This window comes from Leuresthes tenuis, unplaced genomic scaffold (genome assembly GCF_036924035.1).
Source record: "Leuresthes tenuis unplaced genomic scaffold, fLeuTen1.0.hap1 SCAF_11, whole genome shotgun sequence".
Classification (NCBI taxonomy): domain Eukaryota; kingdom Metazoa; phylum Chordata; class Actinopteri; order Atheriniformes; family Atherinopsidae; genus Leuresthes; species Leuresthes tenuis.
In genome coordinates, this window is record NW_027325365.1 from 32,948,879 (window position 1) to 32,971,443 (window position 22,565).

General features: G+C 41.9%; 4 non-coding genes across 4 annotated transcripts; all 4 read left to right on the top strand.

Annotated features, from left to right (window-relative positions):
- The first annotated feature begins 1,973 nt into the window (after positions 1–1,973).
- Positions 1,974–2,087, top strand: LOC140318770 (U5 spliceosomal RNA). Its single transcript, XR_011917916.1, has one exon. It is a non-coding gene; the product is annotated as a U5 spliceosomal RNA (small nuclear RNA).
- A 9,526-nt stretch (positions 2,088–11,613) lies between these two features.
- LOC140318699 (U5 spliceosomal RNA) lies at positions 11,614–11,727 on the top strand. Its single transcript, XR_011917852.1, has one exon. It is a non-coding gene; the product is annotated as a U5 spliceosomal RNA (small nuclear RNA).
- A 285-nt stretch (positions 11,728–12,012) lies between these two features.
- Positions 12,013–12,198, top strand: LOC140318753 (U2 spliceosomal RNA). The gene has a single exon (XR_011917899.1). It is a non-coding gene; the product is annotated as a U2 spliceosomal RNA (small nuclear RNA).
- Positions 12,199–15,017: 2,819 nt separating this feature from the next.
- On the top strand, positions 15,018–15,131 carry LOC140318774 (U5 spliceosomal RNA). Its single transcript, XR_011917919.1, has one exon. It is a non-coding gene; the product is annotated as a U5 spliceosomal RNA (small nuclear RNA).
- Positions 15,132–22,565: the final 7,434 nt, after the last annotated feature.

The window sequence follows — 22,565 nt, forward strand, 5'->3', positions numbered from 1 at the left end:
TTTCCTTTATCCTTTTAATGGTTCTCACCTTCTCAACACTAAATGTGAGAAGTGTGAAATCAAAGACAAGAGCCCAGAGTATTTTATCCTTCTTAGACTCCATAAAATCAGATGTGTTTTTAATACAAGAATGTGGACTACCTTTTTTAAAAAACCAGAGACAATGGGAGGAAATGTGGCCCCATTTATCGATATGGAGTGGCTCAAATCAAAATAAAAATGATGGTGTGGCCATTCTAATTAAAAATCCGCATGTTCTGGTGAAAGGTAGCACAGTGGTGAGAGACGGACGGGCACTTTTAGCACACTTGAATTTTATGGGGCAAGACTTTAACCTCTTAAATATTTATGGTTTCAATGGAAAAAATGACAGGTATGACATTTTAGAAGATATACAGTTTTACATGCTAGGGCAAGTACCTTTAGTTGTAGGAGGGGATTTTAACTTTATCTTGAGCAGAAAAGATAGAAAAAGAGCAGGGGGAGATTTTTAAATGGATAAGACTTCGATTTTACTTCAGGGCATGTGCAGGGATTTTAAGCTTACTGACTGTTTTAAAACCATGCATCCCAGAGAGGAGGGCTTCACCTGGTTTAGTCATGATGGCACCAGAGCCTCTCGCATTGATTATTTCTTTACTAGAGATTGCCCACCCACTGATGTTAGATTAACCCCTGTTTTCTTTTCAGACCACCTTATGCTCTCCTGCACCCTTTCACCCCCTTCTGGTGTGACGGTAGGAAGTGGTCTGTGGAAACTCAACTGTTCCCTGTTGGAGGATGAAATCATAGTCAGTCAGTACAGGGAATGTTATAAAGAGTGGCAAACCCTTCAAGACCTCTACGAAACACATGCACAATGGTGGGAAATGGTGAAGGAAACGACCCAGACTTTTTTTAAACAGCAAGGTAAACATAAAAAAAGGAAAGAGAACAGATGTATGATGGGACTACAGAAACGCTTACAGCGCTACTTTAAACTAAATCAGTGTGGCATAGACTTTAATGAAGAAATCAAAGATGTCAAAAAGGAAATGTCAGTTTTAGCAGAAATAAAGAGTAAAGGAATTTTTGTAAGAAGCAGGGAGCAGGAAATTGAGGAAGGTGAAACATGCACATGGTACTTTTTTAAGAAAGTTATAAATAAAAAGGAGTGTATTCAAAATCTAAAGAGAGAAGATGGGTTTTTAACAAAATCCACACAAGAGATGATTGAAACTCTACATACCTTTTATAGTAACATGTACAAAGAGAAGGCAGTGCACTTGGAAACATCGGCAGAAATTTTAAAATTCGTTGACAAAACCGTAAAAGAGAATGCACACTTGACACAGGATTTTACTGCTTTAGAGTTAAAAAAATGCCTAACAGGTTTTAAGAGAAGTCGAGCTCCGGGTTTAGACGGGCTTCCTGCAGAATTCTTTCTGACCTTTTGGGACCTTTTATCATCAGATATTTTAGATGTTTTTAAAGATTTTGAAAAACTCGACCGACTTCCTGACAATTTTAGAGTGGGAATAGTGACTCTACTTTATAAAAAAAATGATAAGACTGACCTAAAGAATTGGAGGCCCATCACACTTTTAAACTCTGACTGTAAACTTTTTAGCAAGGTTTTAGCGACACGGATGTCCTCTAGTTTAGAGGAGGTAATTCACCCAGACCAGGCTTGTGCCATCTCAGGGAAACAACTCACCGACAGCCTCGTACTGATTCCAGACATCATTGATTAAGCTAGAGACAGAAACACCCGGCTTGTCATCTTAAATTCAGACTTTGAAAAAGCTTTTGATCGGGTCTCGCATCAATATCTCTTTCAGGTGTTGCAGCCATCGAATAGGGCCCGATTGTTCCTACTTGGTCAGCCGAGGAGCAAGGGGGGGGAACAAGCGTCTCAACCAAGCAAAGCTCACCATGGGGAAGGTGGCTATGCCAACTAGCCTGATGCCCTGCTCCCGCAGTGACGGATAATCGTACTCTGGTTTCTCTTCATAACGTACAAGTCTTTCGCCTTTTACTAAAGACTTCCGTGGAGAGCAGCACTAATGAGTTGTTTCTATTTTTGGCAGGCTTTACCTTTGCGGGTGAAGCCCTTTCTGTCTGTGCAAAAGAAATCTTGTTACTGTGTAGAGTGACTTCTCTGAGTAGAGTCGCCTTACTTGTTGCGACTGTGCCGATGTTCAAAGCGGGAGTGCAAAGTTGTTGCTTGAATGGAGCGTGCGGGAGTGCAAAGTTATACCATTTAAAAGGGCTGAAGAGTGCTCAGTGCAGCGGAGGTGCAAAGTGACACTCTGGCCACCTATGGCCATAAAAAGAACACCGCGACAAGTGCGCAATGTGCCAGGAAGGAACCTCCGACGTGACCCAGTGGACAGTTATCGCTTTTCGGCCTTTTGGCTGAGATCAAGTGTACCGAAAATAAGCTCTATTTTACGAGTTATGCACGAATTCGGATTCCTTAACTCAAACCAAGTTAAGACTGCTTTGTCCTTCATATTTATTCATGTCTAATCAAGTTTCAATGATAAACAACGTTATACTTTGTAGAATGAGAAAGAACTTCTTCAGCAATAAGCATCTCTCGACATATGACGAAATACAGATTTTGCAATAAAATTAATTCCTTCTATCAGCCTGACTTAAAACTTTTTGTCCTCCTTATTTATCCACTTCAAATCAAGTTTCAACAATTAAAAAAAATTTGTAGTTTGAGAAAGAACAACTTAATCTTCAGCAATCAGTATAAAAAGAGGGTAAGAAAAGGTGGAAATGCCAACCCTACATCACTAAAAGGTGGAGCGGAAGTATTCGGCTGCAAGTAGGTGTGAATGTTCGACCATAATTTGTAAAAAGCGGGTAAGAAAAGGTTCGAATGCCCGACTATATATTAACAAAATCGGGAGGAGAGGTATTCGGATGAGAGTGGGTTAGAATTTCCAACCATAATCTATAAAATGCGGTGGAAAAAAGGTGTGAATACCCCATAGAACACTAAAAGGTGGAGCGGAAGTGTTCGGCTGCAAGAAGGTGTGAATGTCCGACTATATTTGGTGAAAAGTAGGTGAAGCAAGGTCTGAATGCCCAACCTTACATCATCAAAAGCAAGATCAGAGGTGTTTGGCTGCAAGAAGGCCATAGTTTGCCAAAAGCGGGTAAGGTGCGAATGACCGACTAAATATCAACAAAAGTGGGGGCGTAGGTCTTCGGATGCAAGTGGGTGTGAATATCCCACCATACAAGTATGGTGGAGAGGAAGCTGTGAATGGGCGATCATAGTTTGCAAAAAAGCGGGTGAGAAAAGGTGCGAATGTCAAACCATACATGATCAAAACAGGGAGCGGAGGTGTTTGGCTGCGACAAGGTGTGAATGTCCACCCAAAATTAATGAAAAGCGGGCAATAAGTAGGTTTGAATGCCCAACCATACATCATCAAAAGCAGGAGTGGATGTGTTCGGCTACAAGAAGGTTTGAATGTCCGACCATAGTTTGTAAAAAGCGGGTAAGAAAAGGTTCGAACACCCGAACATACACCATCAAAAGAGGGAGCGGAGGTGTTCCGCTGTAAGAAGGTGTGAATGTCCGACCATAGTTTGTAAAAAGCGGATAAGAAAAGGTGAAAATACCCGACTCTACACAATCAATAGCGGGAGCGGAGTTGTTCGGCTACTAAACAGTGTGAAAGTCCGACCCTAGTTTGTAAAAAGCGGGTAAGAAAAGGTGCGAATGCCCGACAATGTATGATCAAAAGAGGGAGCGGAGGTTTTCGGCTGCAAGAAGGTCTGAATGTCCAACCATAATTTGTAAAAACCAGGGAAGAAAAGGCTCGAAAGCCCGACTATACACCATCAAAAGCGGGAGCGGAGGTGTTCAGCTGCAAGAAGGTCTGAATGTCTGAATTATGGGTGGTCTGAATGTCCACCCATAATTACTGAAAAATGGGTAAGGAAAGGTTCGAATGCCCAACCATACACCATCAAAAGCAGGAGTGGATGTGTTTGGCGACAAGAAGGTTTGAATGCCCGACCATAGTTTGTAAAAAGCGGGTAAGAAAAGGTTTGAATGCCCGAACATACACCATCAAAAGAGGGAGCGGCGGTGTTTCACCTGCAAGAAGGTGTGAATGTCCGACTAAAGTTTGTAAAAAGCGGGTAAGACAATGTGCGAATGCCCGACAATGTATGATCAAAAGAGGGAGCGGAGGTTTTCGGCTGCAAGAAGGTCTGAATGTCCAACCATAATTTGTAAAAACCGGGGAAGAAAAGGCTCGAAAGCCAGACTATACACCATCAAAAGTGGCAGAGGAGGTGTTCGGCTGTAAGAAGGTCTGAATGTCCACCCATAATTACTGAAAAATGGGTAAGAAAAGGTGCGAATGCCCAACCATACATCATCAAAAGCAGGTGCGAACCTTCTTCTCAAACAAGAAGGTTTGAATGTCCGACTATACTTTGTAAAAAGCGGGTAGGGAAAGGTTCGAATGCCCCTACATACACTATCAAAAGAGGGAGCGGAGGAGCTCCGCTGTAAGACGGTCTGAATGTCCATTAATAATTGCTAGAAAACATGAAAGAAAATTTTCGAATATCAAACCGCACATGATCATAAGCGGGAGAGAAGGTGTTCGACTGCAAGTGGGTGTGAATGTCAGATCATAATTTGTAAAAAGCGGGTAAGAAAAGGTAAGAATGCCCAACCATAAATTATCAAAAGTGGCAGCAGAGATGTTCGGCTGGTATTTATCAATGTCCAGATAGATTTCAACAAAAAACAACGATGTACTTTGCAGTAAAAGAAAGAGCAAATCAAAAGTTTTAGGAATCCGAGAATAAGCTTATTTTCATGAGTTCTGCACGATTTCGGATTTTACTATAAAAATAATTCCTTCCCTCAAACCAGGTGAAAACTGCTTTGTCCTTCGAGCAACATTGTATTTTGCAGTAGAAGAAAGAGCAACACTGGAGGATCAGGAATCCGAGAATAAGCTTCTTTTCATACGTTCTGCATGATTTGGGATTTTATGTATAAAATGAATTCCTTCACTCAAACCAAGTGAAAACTGCTTTGTCCTTCATATGTACCCATTTCTACATATATTTCAAGCATAAACGTCCTCATATTACCCTGAATGAGAAAGAACCACAATTGTGATTAAGCCACACGCCCCTTTTGAGGAGTTCTGCATGATTTGGGATTTTATCTATAAAATGAATTCCTTCACTCAAACTATGTTAAAACAGCTTTTATCTTCATATTTAACAATGTCTAGATAGATTTAAACAAAAAAAAAACAACGTTGTACTTTGCAATAAAAGAAAGATTAAATCAAAAGTTTTCGGAATCCGAGAATAAGCTTATTTTCATGAGTTCTGCATGATTTGGGATTTTATGTATAAAATGAATTCCTTCACTCAAACCAAGTGAAAACTACTTTGTCCTTCATATTTATCAATGTCTAGATCGACTTCAACAAAGAGCAACATTGTATTTTGCAGTAGAAGAAAGAGCAACACTGAAGGATCAGGAATCCGAGAATAAGCTTATTTTCATACGTTCTGCATGATTTGGGATTTTGCTATAAAATGAATTCTTTCACTCAAACCAAGTTAAAACTGCTTTGTCCTTCATATATAGCTCTGCTCCCGCTTTTAATTATGTTTGGTTGGATATTCGAACCTTTTCTTAACTGCTTTTTACAAACTTTGGTCGGACGTTCACACCTTCTTGCAGCCGAACACCTCCGCTTCCGCTTTTGATGGTATATATTCGGGCATTCGAACCTTTTCTTACCCGCTTTTTACAAACCATGGGTGGACTTTCCCACCTTCTTGTAGCTGAACAACTCCGCTTCCGCTATTGATTGTGTACAGTCGGGTATTTTAACCTTTTCTTACCCGCTTTTTACCAACTATGGTCGGACATTCACACCTTCTTGTAGCCGAACACATCCCCTCCTGCTGTTGATGATGTATAGTTGGGCATTCGAACCTTTTCTTACCCGCTTTTTACAAACCATGGGTGGACTTTCCCACCTTCTTGTAGCTGAACAACTCCGCTCCAGCTTTTGATGGTGTATAGTCGAGCATTCTAACCTTTTCTTACCCACTTTTTATAAACTATGCTTGGACATTCAAACCTTCATGTAGCCGAACACATCCCCTCCTGCTGTTGATGATGTATAGTTGGGCATTTGAACCTACTTGTTGCCCGCTTTTCATTAATTATGAGTGGACATTCACACCTTGTCGCAGCCAAACACCTCCGCTCCCTTTTTTGATCATGTATGGTTGGACATTCGCACCTTTTCTCACCCGCTTTTTGCAAACTATGGTCGGCCATTCACACCTTCCTCTCCACCATACTTGTATGGTGGGATATTCACACCCACTTGCATCCGAAGACCTCCGCCCCCACTTTTGTTGATATTTAGTCGGTCATTCGCACCTTACCCGCTTTTGGCAAACTATTGCCTTCTTGCAGCCAAACACCTCTGATCTCGCTTTTGATGATGTAAGTTTGGGCATTCAGACCTTGCTTCACCTGCTTTTCACCAAATATAGTCGGACATTCACACCTTCTTGCAGCTGAACCACCTCCGCTCCCTGTTTTGATCATGTATGGTCTGGCAATACTACCTTTTCTTACCCGTTTTTGAGTAATTATGGCTGGACAATCACACCTACTTGCAGCCGAACACCACCTCTCTTGCTTTTGATGATGTATGGACCAGCATTCTTACCTTTTCTAACACATTTTTCAGCAATAATGATCGGACATTCACACCTACTCACAGCCGAACAACTCCGCTCCCGCATTTGATGGTGTATAGTCGGGCATTCTCACCCTTTCTCATCAGCTTTTTGCAAATTATGATCTGACATTCACACCTACTTGCAATCGAACAGCTCTGCTCCCGCTTTTGATTATGTTTGGTTGGTTATTTGAAACTTTTCTTAACTGCTTTTTACAAACTTTGGTCGGACGTTCACACCTTCTTGCAGCCGAACACCTCCGCTTCCGCTTTTGATGGTATATATTCGGGCTTTCGTACCTTTTGTTACCCGCTTTTTACAAACCATGGGTGGACTTTCACACCTTCTAGTAGCTGAACAACTCCGCTCCCGCTATTGATTGTGTACAGTCGGGTATTTTAACGTTTTCTTACCTGCTTTTTACCAACTATGGTCGGACATTCAAACCTTCTTGTAGCCGAAAACCTCCGCTCCCTCTTTTTGATCATATATTGTCGGGCATTCGCAACTTTTCTTACCCGCTTTTTACAAACCATGGTCGGACTATCACACCTTCTTGTAGCCGAACAACTCTGCTCCCGCTATTGGTTGTGTACAGTCGGGTATTTTACCGTTTTCTTACCCGCTTTTTACCAACTATGGTCGGACATTCACACCTTCTTACAGCGGAACACCTCCGCTCCCTCTTTTGATGGTGTATGTTCGGGCATTTGAACCTTTTCTTAACCGCTTTTTACAAACTATGCTCGGACATTAAATCCTTCTTGTAGCCAAACACATCCACTCCTGCTGTTGATGATGTATGGTTGGGCATCCGAACCTACTTGTTGCCCGCTTTTCATTAATTATGGGTGGTTATTCACACCTTGTCGCAGCCAAACACCTCCGCTCCCTGTTTTGATCATGTATGGTTGGACATTCGCACCTTCTCTCACCCGCTTTTTGCAAGCTATGGTCGGCCATTCACAGCTTCCTCTCCACCATACTTGTATGGTGGGATTTTCACACCCACTTGCATCCGAAGACCTCCGCCCCCACTTTTGTTGATATTTAGTCGGTCATTCGCACCTTACCCGCTTTTGGCAAACTATGGACTTCTTGCAGCCAAACACCTCTGATCTCGCTTTTGATGACGTAAGGTTGGGCTATCAGACCTTGCTTCACCTGCTTTTCACCAAATATAGTCGGACATTCACACCTTCTTGCAGCCGAACACTTCCGCTCCACCTTTTAGTGTTCTATAACACCTTTTTTTTCACCGCATTTTATAGATTATGGTTGGAAATTCTCAACCACTCTCATCCAAATATCTCTCCTCCCGCTTTTGTTAATATATTTGAACTTAAGTCGGACATTCAGACCTTCTTGCAGCTGAACACCTCTGCTCCTGCTTTTGATGGTATATAGTCAGGCTTTCGAGCCTTTTCATCCCCGGTTTTTACAAATTATGGTTGGACATTCAGACCTTGCAGCCGAAAACCTCCGCTCCCTCTTTTGATCATACATTGTCGGGCATTCGCACCTTTTCTTACCCGTTTTTTAAAAACCATGGTCGGACTTTCACACCTTTTAGTAGCCGAACAACTCCGCTCCCGCTATTGATTGTGTACAGTCGGGTTTTTAACCTTTTCTTACCCGCTTTTTACCAACTATGGTCGGACATTCTAACCTTCTTACAGCGGAACTCCTCCGCTCCCTCTTTTGATGGTGTATGTTCGGGCTTTCGAACCTTTTCTTACCCGCTTTTTACAAACTACGGTCGGATATTCAAACCTTCTTGTAGCCGAACACATCCATTCCTGCTTTTGATGATGTATGGTTGGGCATTCGAACCTACTTGTTGCCCGCTTTTAATTAATTATGGGTGGATATTCACACCTTGTCGCTGCCAAACACCTCCGCTCCCTGTTTTGATCATGTATGGTTTGACATTCGCACCTTCTCTCACCCGCTTTTTACTATGGTCGGCCATTCACAGCTTCCTCTCCACCATACCTGGATGGTGGGATATTCACACCGACTTGCGTCCGAAGACCTCCGCCCCCACTTTTGTTGATATTTAGTCGGTCATTCGCACGGTCATTTTGGCAAACTATGGCCTTCTTGCAGCCAAACACCTCTGATCTCGCTTTTGATGATGTAAGGTTGGGCATTCAGACCTTGCTTCACCTGCTTTTCACCAAATATAGTCGGACATTCACACCTTCTTGCAGCCGAACACTTCCGCTCTACCTTTTAGTGTTCTATGGGGCATTCACACCTTTTTTTCACCGCATTTTATAGATTATGGTTGGAAATTCTCACCCACTCTCATCCGAAGACCTCTCCTCTCGCTTTTGGTAATATATAGTCGGGCATTCGAACCTTGTCTTACCCGCTTTTTACAAATTATGGTCGGACATTCACACCTACTTGCAGCCGAATACTTCCGCTCCACCTTTTAGTGATGTATTGTTGGCATTTGCACCTTTTCTTACCCTCTTTTTATACTGATTGCTGAAGATTAAGTCGTTCTTTCTCAAACTACAAAATTGCCTTGTCTTTTACTCTGTGCAAAAGACAAGGCAGCAACAAAACACACCTTCTTGCAGCCGAACACTTCAGCTCCACCTTTTAGTGTTCTATGGGGCATTCACACCTTTTTTTTCACCGCATTTTATAGATTATGGTTGGAAATTCTAACCCACTCTCATCTGAAGACTTCTCCTCCCGCTTTTGTTAATATATTGTCGGGCATTCGAACCTTTTCTTACCCGCTTTTTACAAATTATGGTCGGACATTCACACCGTCTTACAGCGGAACACCTCCGCTCCCTCTTTTGATGGTGTATAGTCGGGCATTCTAACCTTTTCTTACCCTCTTTTTTTACTGATTGATGATGATTAAGTTGTTCTTTCTCAAACTACAAAATTTTTTTAATTGTTGAAATTTGATTTGAAGTGGATAAATAAGGAGGACAAACAGTTTTAAGTCAGGCTGATAGAAGGAATTAATTTTATAGCAAAATCTGTACTTCGTCATATGTCGAGAGATGCTTATTGCTAAAGAAGTTCTTTCTCATTCTACAAAGTACAACGTTGTTTATCGTTGAAACTTGATTAGACATGAATAAATATGAAGGACAAAGCAATCTTAACTTGGTTTGAGTTAAGGAATTCGTTTTATAGGAGAATCCGAATTCGTGCATAACTCGTAAAATAGAGCTTATTTTCGGATTCCTGAAGAATGAGTCATGTTCTTTCTCATAATACAAAGTATGTTGTTTATTGTTGAAACTTCATCAGAAGTGAAGAAATAAATGAATGCCTATCAACAAATGTGGGATCTAAACTCTAGTGCTTCCTCTCAATTCAGAAATGTGTGTGTAAGTCACAACACCCGTGACACCAAAACGACTTTCTTTTCTCTCTTTTCTCTACACTCTGCACTGTTAGCACACACCAAATCAGAAAGGCTTTTTTCTCTCTTTTCTACATTATGGACTGTGGTGACACAAAACCGCTTTCTCTTTTTTTTTTTTGATTGTGTGCCAGGGCGTTGTCTCACGTATTAGATTATGCTTAAGATACGAATGGGTTTATCAGTCACATCAGAATCCATACATACTGATCCTCCCGTAATAAAATGGTCGGATCTTATCAAACACACTTTGTTTCTTGTGACAATCAAGTCAGCGAAACAGCGTATACACGTCAAGACACTGAATCAAGTTTGCCACAAGAACTCATAAGTTTGGCAGTATGGCTCTGCCGTCAGCAATCATACACCCATTTTATTTTCGTGAGACATGTGCAGGCACCTGTTCATCTACTGTTCTATCACTATGAATTAGTTTATCTATTATCAATAAGGATACTTCTACAACTACTATCAAAGTATGTCCGGACTTCTTATGTTGTCAGTTGCTATATATGAATAAGTGGGTAGCTACTGACAAGCATTAAGCATGTCACACAGCCCAAACATATAACATTTCAGGACACACCACACAGTTAACAACCACAGTGAAGCGTGTCAAAGCCCAAACATGTAACATTCAACAGGACACTTACACAACACATTCAAATCAAACAGTCAGACAACATACAAGAACATATACCCCATCCGGCATTGCTCCCTGCCTATTTTCCTACAGCTCACTATGTGTGCGCACACCTTTATTCACAAACTCTTCAACTTATACTCTTTTACCGAAGCTGCTACAGCTTGATTGGCAAAATACCCTTAGATCCTATTTCGGTGAATTTGACATCTGCCTTACATGTAACAGATTAGCGGTTTAGCAGTTTTAATTTAGTTTGAGTGAAGGAATTCATTTTATAGCAAAATCCGAAATCGTGAAGAACTCATGAAAGTAAGCTTATTCTCGGATTCCTGAAACTTTAGATTTGCTCTTTCTTTTACTGCAAAGTACAACGTTGTTTTTTTGTTTAAATCTTTCTAGACATGGTAAATATGAAGGACAAAGCAGTTTAACATAGTTTGAGTGAAGGAATTCATTTTATAGATAAAATCCCAAGAGTCTGCTGAGAAAAGAGAGTGAATGCGAAGTAGACTTTAAGACGGCTCTGGGAGCGAGCCGAGTATGGGCTAACCGGGAGAATTGCTTGAAAGAAACGCAACACCGAATGAGCGGTCAGAACAAAGCCTCAATACGGTGTTCCCGTGGTGTTTTAGTTGCTGCCTTGTCTTTTGCACAGAGTAAAAGACAAGGCAGCCATCGAATAGGTTCCAATTGTTCCTACTTGGTCAGCCGAGGAGCAAGGGGGGGGGAGCAAGCGTCTCAACCAAGCACAGCTCACCATGGGGAAGGTGGCTATGCCAACTAGCCTGATGCCCTGCTCCCGCAGTGACGGATAATCGTACTCTGGTTTCTCTTCATAACGTACAAGTCTTTTGCCTTTTACTAAAAACTTCTGTGGAGAGCAGCACTAATGAGTTGTTTCTATTTTTGGCAGGCTTTACCTATGCGGGTGAAGCCCTTTCTGTCTGTGCAAAAGAAATCTTGTTACTGTGCAGAGTGACTTCTCTGAGTAGAGTCGCCTTACTTGTTGCGACTGTGCCGATGTTGCTTGAATGGTGCTCGCTTGAGCGTGCGGGAGTGCAAAGTTATATCAGTTAAAAGGGCTGAAGAGTGCTCAGTGCAGCGGGTGGGCGGAGGTGCAAAGTGACACTCTGGCCACCTATGGCCATAAAAATAACACCGCTACAAGTGCGCAATGTGCCAGGAAGGGCCCTCGGACGTGAACCAGTGGACAGTTATCGCTTCTCGGCCTTTTGGCTGAGATCAAGTGTAGTATCTGTTCTTATCAGTTTAATATCTGATATGTCCTATATACGAGGACTACATATTAAATGTATTTTTAGCAATAGGAGTTGAAATTGGAGCTTGCTCAGTGCAGCGGGTGGGCGGAGATGCAAAGTGACACTCTGGCCACCTCGAAAACCGAGGTTACATCCACTACCAGGGGCAGCCCAAGCTCTGCCGCAAGTGCGGTGAGCATGGGCACCTGGTTGAGGCTTGTACCAAGGTGATATGTGGGAAGTGCAGAGAAATTGGGCACACTTTTGGAGAGTGTCCAAATGGCAGGAAATGTAATCTCTGTGGAGAATTAAATCACCTCTTCAGAGATTGCCCTAAATCTTTTGCCAACAAATTAAAGACGCTAAAGCCACAGTCAAGCCAACAAAGAGAAGGACCAGAGGTGGCAGTTGGTGAACAAAGTGAAGAGGTTGACCCAATCAATTCAAACTTCCCGCCAAAAGCTTGGGTTGGAAGTGAGAAGCAAAAAGGGGTAGGGCCTGTAGAGGCCTCACCACTCAGTGCTTAAGTCTGTGAGAATTCACAGGCAGAGGGTGGAGATACGCTAAATGAGGAGGAAGAGCAGACAGGTGAGTCTAGTGAAGATACTCACCTCCCCGAAGGTCAACAGCCGAAGAGGACGGCATCTGAGTTGTCCACTGATTCCCCAGTGTTATCAGAGAAGAGGGGAAGGGTTAGGTCCCTTTCAGACAGTTCTTCAGTGGAAGAACCTAGAGTCTTCCCCTCCGACTCACAAAATGAGGTCTCCTTTTTAACTTTAGCTCTGCAATCAACCCCCAGGGACTCAAAGTTAAATGCAACATTGTGTCAGAGGCCAACACCGAGAGTCCGAAAAGGAAATATAGATCACCCTACTCACTTTTCACCTAAAGAAATGAAGGAAGAGATAGTTTCCCAAGAAATAACCTGAGTGTGTAATTTGTTTTGATAACTTAGAAAAACGAAAATGACATACCTACTTTCCTTTATCCTTTTAATGGTTCTCACCTTCTCAACACTAAATGTGAGAAGTGTGAAATCAAAGACAAGAGCCCAGAATATTTTCTCCTTCTTAGACTCCATAAAATCAGATGTGTTTTTAATACAAGAATGTGGACTACCTTTTTTAAAAAACCAGAGACAATGGGAGGAAATGTGGCCCCATTTATCGATATGGAGTGGCTCAAATCAAAATAAAAATGATGGTGTGGCCATTCTAATTAAAAATCCGCATGTTCTGGTGAAAGGTAGCAAAGTGGTGAGAGACGGACGGGCACTTTTAGCACACTTGAATTTTATGGGGCAAGACTTTAACCTCTTAAATATTTATGGTTTCAATGGAAAAAATGACAGGTATGAAATTTTAGAAGATATACAGCTTTACATGCTAGGGCAAGTACCTTTAGTTGTAGGAGGGGATTTTAACTTTATCTTGAGCAGAAAAGATAGAAAAAGAGCAGGGGGAGATTTTAAAATGGATAAGACTTTGATTTTACTTCAGGGCATGTGCAGGGATTTTAAGCTTACTGACTGTTTTAAAACCATGCATCCCAGAGAGGAGGGCTTCACCTGGTTTAGTCATGATGGCACCAGAGCCTCTCGCATTGATTATTTTTTTACTAGAGATTGCCCATCCACTGATGTTAGATTAACCCCTGTTTTCTTTTCAGACCACCTTGTGCTCTCCTGCACCCTTTCACCCCCTTCTGGTGTGACGGTAGGAAGTGGTCTGTGGAAACTCAACTGTTCCCTGTTGGAGGATGAAATCATAGTCAGTCAGTACAGGGAATGTTATAAAGAGTGGCAGACCCTTCAAGACCTCTACGAAACACATGCACAATGGTGGGAAATGGTGAAGGAAACGACCCAGACTTTACCTTTTTTAAACAGCAAGGTAAACGTAAAAAAAGGAAAGAGAATAGATGTATGATGGGACTACAGAAACGCTTACAGCGCTACTTTAAACTAAATCAGTGTGGCATAGACTTTAATGAAGAAATCAAAGATGTGAAAAAGGAAATGTCAGTTTTAGCAGAAATAAAGAGTAAAGGAATTTTTGTAAGAAGCAGGGAGCAGGAAATTGAGGAAGGTGAAACATGCACATGGTACTTTTTTAAGAAAGTAAAGTTATAAATAAAAAGGAGTGTATTCAAAATCTAAAGAGAGAAGATGGGTTTTTAACAAAATCCACACAAGAGATGATTGAAACTCTACATACCTTTTATAGTAACATCTACAAAGAGAAAGCAGTGCACTTGGAAACATCGGCAGAAATTTTAAAATTCGTTGACAAAACCGTAAAAGAGAATGCACACTTGACACAGGATTTTACTGCTTTAGAGTTAAAAAAAATGCCTAACAGGTTTTAAGAGAAGTCGAGCTCCGGGTTTAGACGGGCTTCCTGCAGAATTCTATCTGACCTTTTGGGACCTTTTATCATCAGATATTTTAGATGTTTTTAAAGATTTTGAAAAACTCGACCGACTTCCTGACAATTTTAGAGTGGGAATAGTGACTCTACTTTATAAAAAAAATGATAAGACTGACCTAAAGAATTGGAGGCCCATCAAACTTTTAAACTTTGACTGTAAACTTTTTAGCAAGGTTTTAGCGACACGGATGTCCTCTAATTTAGAGGAGGTAATTCACCCAGACCAGGCTTGTGCCATCTCAGGGAAACAACTCACCGACAGCCTCGTACTGATTCCAGACATCATTGATTAAGCTAGAGACAGAAACACCCGGCTTGTCATCTTAAATTCAGACTTTGAAAAAGCTTTTGATCGGGTCTCGCATCAATATCTCTTTCAGGTGTTGCAGCCATCGAATAGGGCCCGATTGTTCCTACTTGGTCAGCCGAGGAGCAAGGGGGGGGAACAAGCGTCTCAACCAAGCAAAGCTCACCATGGGGAAGGTGGCTATGCCAACTAGCCTGATGCCCTGCTCCCGCAGTGACGGATAATCGTACTCTGGTTTCTCTTCATAAAGTACAAGTCTTTCGCCTTTTACTAAAGACTTCCGTGGAGAGCAGCACTAATGAGTTGTTTCTATTTTTGGCAGGCTTTACCTTTGCGGGTGAAGCCCTTTCTGTCTGTGCAAAAGAAATCTTGTTACTGTGCAGAGTGACATCTCTGAGTAGAGTCGCCTTACTTGTTGCGACTGTGCCGATGTTTGAAGCTGGAGTGCAAAGTTGTTGCTTGAATGGTGCTTGCTGGAGCGTGCGGGAGTGCAAAGTTATACCATTTAAAAGGGCTGAAGAGTGCTCAGTGCAGCGGGTGGGCGGAGGTGCAAAGTGACACTCTGGCCACCTATGGCCATAAAAAGAACACCGCGACAAGTGCGCAATGTGCCAAGAAGGAACCTCCGACGTGACCCAGTGGACAGTTATCGTTTCTCGGCCTTTTGGCTGAGATCAAGTGTACCGAAAATAAGCTCTATTTTACGAGTTATGCACGAATTCGGATTCCTTAACTCAAACCAAGTTAAGACTGCTTTGTCCTTCATATTTATTCATGTCTAATCAAGTTTCAATGATAAACAACGTTATACTTTGTAGAATGAGAAAGAACTTCTTCAGCAATAAGCATCTCTCGACATATGACGATATACAGATTTTGCTATAAAATTATTTCCTTCTATCAGCCTGACTTAAAACTGTTTGTCCTCCTTATTTATCCACTTCAAATCAAGTTTCAACAATTAAAAAAAATTTGTAGTTTGAGAAAGAACAACTTAATCTTCAGCAATCAGTATAAAAATAGGGTAAGAAAAGGCAGAAATGCAAACCCTACATCACTAAAAGGTGGAGCGGAAGTATTCGGCTGCAAGTAGATGTGAATGTCCGACCATAATTTGTAAAAAGCGGGTAAGAAAAGGTTCGAATGCCCGACAATATATTAACAAAATCGGGAGGAGAGGTCTTCGGATGAGAGTGGGTGAGAATTTCCAACCATAATCTATAAAATGCGGTGAAAAAAAAGGTGTGAATACCCCATAGAACACTAAAAGGTGGAGCGGAAGTGTTCGGCTGCAAGAAGGTGTGAATGTCCGACTATATTTGGTGAAAAGCAGGTGAAGCAAGGTCTGAATGCCCAACCTTACATCATCAAAAGCGAGATCAGAGGTGTTTGGCTGCAGGAAGGCCATAGTTTGCCAAAAGCAGGGTGCGAATGACCGACTAAATATCAACAAAAGTGGGGGCGGAGGTCTTCGGATGCAAGTGGGTGTGAATAACCCACTATACAAGTATGGTGGAGAGGAAGCTGTGAATGGGCGATCATAGTTTGAAAAAAGCGGGTGAGAAAAGGTGCGAATGTCAAACCATACATGATCAACACAGGGAGCGGAGGTGTTTGGCTGCGACAAGGTGTGAATGTCCACCCAAAATTAATGAAAAGCGGGCAACAAGTAGGTTCGAATGCCCAACCATTCATCATTAAAAGCAGGAGTGGATGTGTTCGGCTACAAGAAGGTTTGAATGTCCGACCATAGTTTGTAAAAAGCGGGTAAGAAAAGGTTCAAATGCCCGAATATATACCATCAAAAGCGGAAGCGGAGGTGTTCGGCTGCAAGAAGGTGTGAACGTCCGACCAAAGTTTGTAAAAAGCAGTTAAGAAAAGGTTCGAATATCCAACCAAACATAATCAAAAGCGGGAGCAGAGCTTTTCGACTGCAAGTAGGTGTGAATGTCAGATCATAATTTGCAAAAAGCTGATGAGAACGGGTGAGAATGCCCGACTATACACCATCAAATGCGGGAGCGGAAGTGTTTGGCTGTGAGTAGGTGTGAATGTCTGACCATAATTGCTGAAAAATGTGTTAGAAAAGACTAGAATGCCGGATCATACATCATCAAAAGCGGGAGAGGTGGTGTTGGGCAGCAAGTAGGTGTGAATGTCCAGCCGTTATTACTCACAAACGGGTAAGAAACGGTAGTATTGCCAGACCATACATGATCAAAACAGGGAGCGAAGGTGGTTCAGCTGCAAGGTGTGAATTTCTGACTAAAGTTTGTAAAAATGGGGTAAGACAAGGTGCGAATGCCAGACAATGTATGATCAAAAGAGGGAGCGGAGGTTTTTCGGCTGCAAGGTCTGAATGTCCAACCATAATTTGTAAAAACCGGGGATGAAAAGGCTCGAAAGCACGACTATACACCATCAAAAGCGGGAGCGGAGGTGTTCAGCTGCAAGAAGGTGTGAATGTCCACCAATGATTACTGAAAAATGGTTGAGAAAAGGTGTGAATGCCCAACCATACATCATCAAAAGCAGGAGTGGATGTGTTCGGCTACAAGAAGGTTTGAATGTCCGACTATAGTTTGTAAAAAGCGGGTAGGGAAAGGTTTGAATGCCCGACTATACACCATCAAAAGAGGGAGGAAAGGAGCTCCGCTGTAAGATGGTCTGAATGTCCATGAATAATTTCTATAAATCATGAAAGAAAATTTTCGAATATCAAACCGCACATGATCATAAGCAGGAGAGAAGGTGTTCGACTGCAAGTGGGTGTGAATGTCAGATCATAATTTGTAAAAAGCGGGTAAGAAAAGGTAAGAATGCCCAACCATAAATTATCAAAAGTGGCAGCAGAGATGTTCGGCTGGTATTTATCAATGTCCAGATAGATTTCAACAAAAAACAACGATGTACTTTGCAGTAAAAGAAAGAGCAAATCAAAAGTTTTAGGAATCCGAGAATAAGCTTATTTTCATGAGTTCTGCATGATTTGGGATTTTATCTATAAAATTAATTCCTTCACTCAAACCAAGTGAAAACTGCTTTGTCCTTCATATGTACCCATTTCTACATATATTTCAAGCATAAACTTCCTCATATTGCCCTGAATGAGAAAGAACCACAATTGTGATTAAGCCACACGCCCCTTTTGAGGAGTTCTGCATGATTTGGGATTTTATCTATAAAATGAATTCCTTCACTCAAACTATGTTAAAACAGCTTTTACCTTCATATTTATCAATGTCTAGATTGATTTAAACAAAAAAACCAACGTTGTACTTTGCAGTAAAAGAAAGATTAAATCAAAAGTTTTCGGAATCCGAGGATAAGCTTATTTTCATGAGTTCTGCATGATTTGGGATTTTATGTATAAAATGAATTCCTTCACTCAAACCAAGTGAAAACTGCTTTGTCCTTCATATTTATCAATGTCTAGATCGACTTCAACAAAGAGCAACATTGTATTTTGCAGTAGAAGAAAGAGCAACACTGAAGGATCAGGAATCCGAGAATAAGCTTATTTTCATACGTTCTGCATGATTTGGGATTTTGCTATAAAATGAATTCCTTCACTCAAACCAAGTGAAAACTGCTTTGTCCTTCATATTTATCAATGTCTAGATCGATTTCAACAAAGAACAACATTGGATTTCGCAGTAGAGGAAAGAGCAACACTGAAGGATCAGGAATCCGAGAATAAGCGTATTTCCACACATTCTGCATGATTTGGGATTTTATGTATAAAATGAATTCCTTCACTCAAACCAAGTTAAAACTGCTTTGTCCTTCATATTTATCAATGTCTAGATCGATTTAAACTTCTTCTACTGCAAAGTCCAATGTTGTTCTTTGTTGTAGTCGATTTTTCAGTAATTGGTGGACATTCAGACCTTCTTGCAGCTGATCACCTCCACTCCAGCTTTTGATCATGTATGGTCCAGCATTCTAGTCTTTTCTACCACATTTTTCAGCCATTACGGTTCGACATTCACACCTACTTACAGCCGAACACTTCCACTCCCGCATTTGATGGTGTATAGTCGGGCATTCTCACCCTTTCTCATCAGCTTTTTGCATATTATGATCTGACATTCACACCTACTTGCAGTCGAACAGCTCTGCCCCCGCTTTTAATTATGTTTGGTTGGATATTCGAACCTTTTCTTAACTGCTTTTTACAAACTTTGGTCGGACGTTCACACTTTCTTGCAGCCGAACACCTCCGCTTCCGCTTTTGATGGTATATATTCGGGCATTCGAACCTTTTGTTACCCGCTTTTTACAAACCATGGGTGGACTTTCACACCTTCTTGTAGCTGAACAACTCCGCTCCAGCTTTTGATGGTGTATAGTCGAGCATTCTAACCTTTTCTTACCCGCTTTTTACAAACTATGCTTGGACATTCAAACCTTCTTGTAGCCGAACACATCCCCTCCTGCTGTTGATGATGTATGGTTGGGCATTCGAACCTACTTGTCGCCCGCTTTTCATTAATTATGAGTGGACATTCACACCTTGTCGCAGCCAAACACCTCCGCTCCCTGTTTTGATCATGTGTGGTTGGACATTCGCACCTTTTCTCACCCGCTTTTTGCAAACTATGGTCGGCCATTCACAGCTTTCTCTCCACCATACTTCACATACTTCACATACTTCACACCCACTTGCATCCGAAGATCTACGCCCCCACTTTTGTTGATATTTAGTCGGTCATTCGCACCTTACCCGCTTTTAGCAAACTATGGCCTTCTTGCAGCCAAACACCTCTGATCTCAATTTTGATGATGTAATTTTGGGCATTCAGACCTTGCTTCACCTGCTTTTCACCAAATATAGTCGGACATTCACACCTTCTTGCAGCCGAACACTTCCGCTCCACCTTTTAGTGTTCTATCACATCTTTTTTTTCACCGCATTTTATAGATTATGGTTGGAATTTCTCAACCACTCTCATCCAAAGACCTCTCCTCCTGCTTTTGTTAATATATTTGAACTTTAGTCGGACAATCAGACCTTCTTGCAGCTGAACACCTCCGCTCCCTGTTATGATCATGTATGGTCTGGCAATACTACCTTTTCTTACCCGTTTGTGAGTAATTATGGCTGGACATTCACACCTACTTGCAGCCGAACACCACCTCTCTTGCTTTTGATGATGTATGGACTGGCATTCTTACCTTTTCTAACACATTTTTCAGCAATTATGGTCGGACATTCACACCTACTCACAGCCGAACAACTCCGCTCCCGCATTTGATGGTGTATAGTCGGGCATTCTCACCCTTTCTCATCAGCTTTTTGCAAATTATGATCTGACATTCACACCTACTTGCAGTCGAACAGCTCTGCTCCCGCTTTTGATTATGTTTGGTTGGATATTCAAAACTTTTCTTAACTGCTTTTTACAAACTTTGGTCGGACGTTCACACCTTCTTGCAGCCGAACCACCTCCGTTCCCTGTTTTGATCATGTATGGTCTGGCAATACTACCTTTTCTTACCCGTTTGTGAGTAATTATGGTCGGACATTCACACCTACTCACAGCCGAACAACTCCGCTCCCGCATTTGATGGTGTATAGTCGGGCATTCTCACCTTTTCTCATCAGCTTTTTGCAAATTATGATCTGACATTCACACCTACTTGCAGTCGAACAGCTCTGCTCCCGCTTTTGATTATGTTTGGTTGGATATTCAAAACTTTTCTTAACTGCTTTTTACAAACTTTGGTCGGACGTTGACACCTTCTTGCAGCTGAACCACCTCCGCTCCCTGTTTTGATCATGTATGGTCTGGCAATACTACCTTTTCTTACCCGTTTTTGAGTAATTATGGCTGGACATTCACACCTACTTGCAGCCGAACACCACCTCTCTTGCTTTTGATGATGTATGGACCGGCATTCTCACCTTTTCTAACATATTTTTTAGCAATTATGGTCGGACATTCACACTTACTCACAGCCGAACAACTCCGCTCCCGCATTTGATGGTGTATAGTCGGGCATTCTCACCCTTTCTCATCAGCTTTTTGCAAATTATGATCTGACATTCACACCTACTTGCAGTCGAACAGCTCTGCTCCCGCTTTTGATTATGTTTGGTTGGAAATTCGAAACTTTTCTTAACTGCTTTTTACAAACTTTGGTCGGACGTTCACACCTTCTTGCAGCCGAACACCTCCGCTTCCGCTTTTGATGGTATATATTCGGGCATTCATACCTTTTGTTACCCGCTTTTTACAAACCATGGGTGGACTTTCACACCTTCTTCTAGCTGAACAACTCCGCTCCCGCTATTGATTGTGTACAGTCGGGTATTTTAACCTGTTCTTACCCGCTTTTTACCAACTATGGTCGGACATTCACACCTTCTTACAGCGGAACACCTCCGCTCCCGCTTTTGATGGTGTATAGTTGGGCATTCAAACCTTTTCTTACCCGCTTTTTACAAACTTTGGTTGGACATTCAAACCTTGTAGCCGAAAACCTCCGCTCCCTCTTTTTGATCATACATTGTCGGGCATTCGCACCTTTTCTTACGCGCTTTTTACCAACTATGGTCGGACATTCACACCTTCTTACAGCGGAACACCTCTGCTACCCCTTTTGATGATGTATGGTTGGGCATTCGCACTTTTCTTACCCATTTTTCAGTAATTATGGATGGACATTCAGACCTTCTTGCAGTCGAACACCTCTGCGAATGCCTGACAATGTATGATCAAAAGAGGGAGTGGAGGTGTTCGGCTGCAAGAAGTTCTGAATGCCCAACCATAATTTGTAAAAACCGGGAAGAAAAGGCTCGAAAGCCCGACTATGCACCATCAAAAGCGGGAGCAGAGGGGTTCAGCTGCAAGAAGGTCTGAATGTCCATCAATAATTGCTTTAAAACATGAAAAAAAAATTTCGAATATCAAACTGCACATGATCATAAGCGGGAGAGGAGGTGTTCAGCTGCAAGAAGGTGTGAATGTCCACCCAAAATTACTGAAAAATGGGTAAGAAAAGGTGCGAATGCCAAACCATACATCATCAAAAGAGGGAGCAGAGGTGTTCCGCTGTAAGACGGTGTGAATGTCCGACCATAGTTGTTAAAAAGCGGGTAAGAAAAGGTTAACATACCCGACTGTACACAATCAATAGAGGGAGCGGAGTTGTTCGGCTACAAGAAGGTGTGAAAGTCTGACCATGGTTTGTAAAAAGCTTGTAAGAAAAGGTTCGTATGCCCGAATATATACCATCAAAAGCGGAAGCGGAGGTGTTCGGCTGCAAGAAGGTATGAACGTCCGACCAAAGTTTGTAAAAAGCGGGTAAGAAAAGGTTCGTATCCCCGAATATACACCATCAAAAGTGGAAGCGGAGGTGTTCAGCTGCAAGAAGGTCTGAATGTCCACCCATAATTCCTGAAAAATGGGTAAAAAAATGGTGCGAATGCCCAACCATACATCATCAAAAGCAGGAGTGGATGTGTTCGGCTACAAGAAGGTTTGAATGTCCATCAATAATTGCTTTAAAACATGAAAGAAAATTTTCGAATATCAAACCGCACATGATTATAAGCGGGAGAGGAGGTGTTCAGCTGCAAGAATGTGTGAATGTCCACCCATAATTACTGGAAAATGGGTAAGAAAAGGTGCGAATGCCCAACTATACATCATCAAAAGCAAGAGTGGATGTGTTCGGCTAAAAGAAGGTTTGAATGCCGGACCATAGTTTGTAAGAAGCGGGTAAGAAAAGGTTCGAATGCCCGGATATATACCATCAAAAGCGGAAG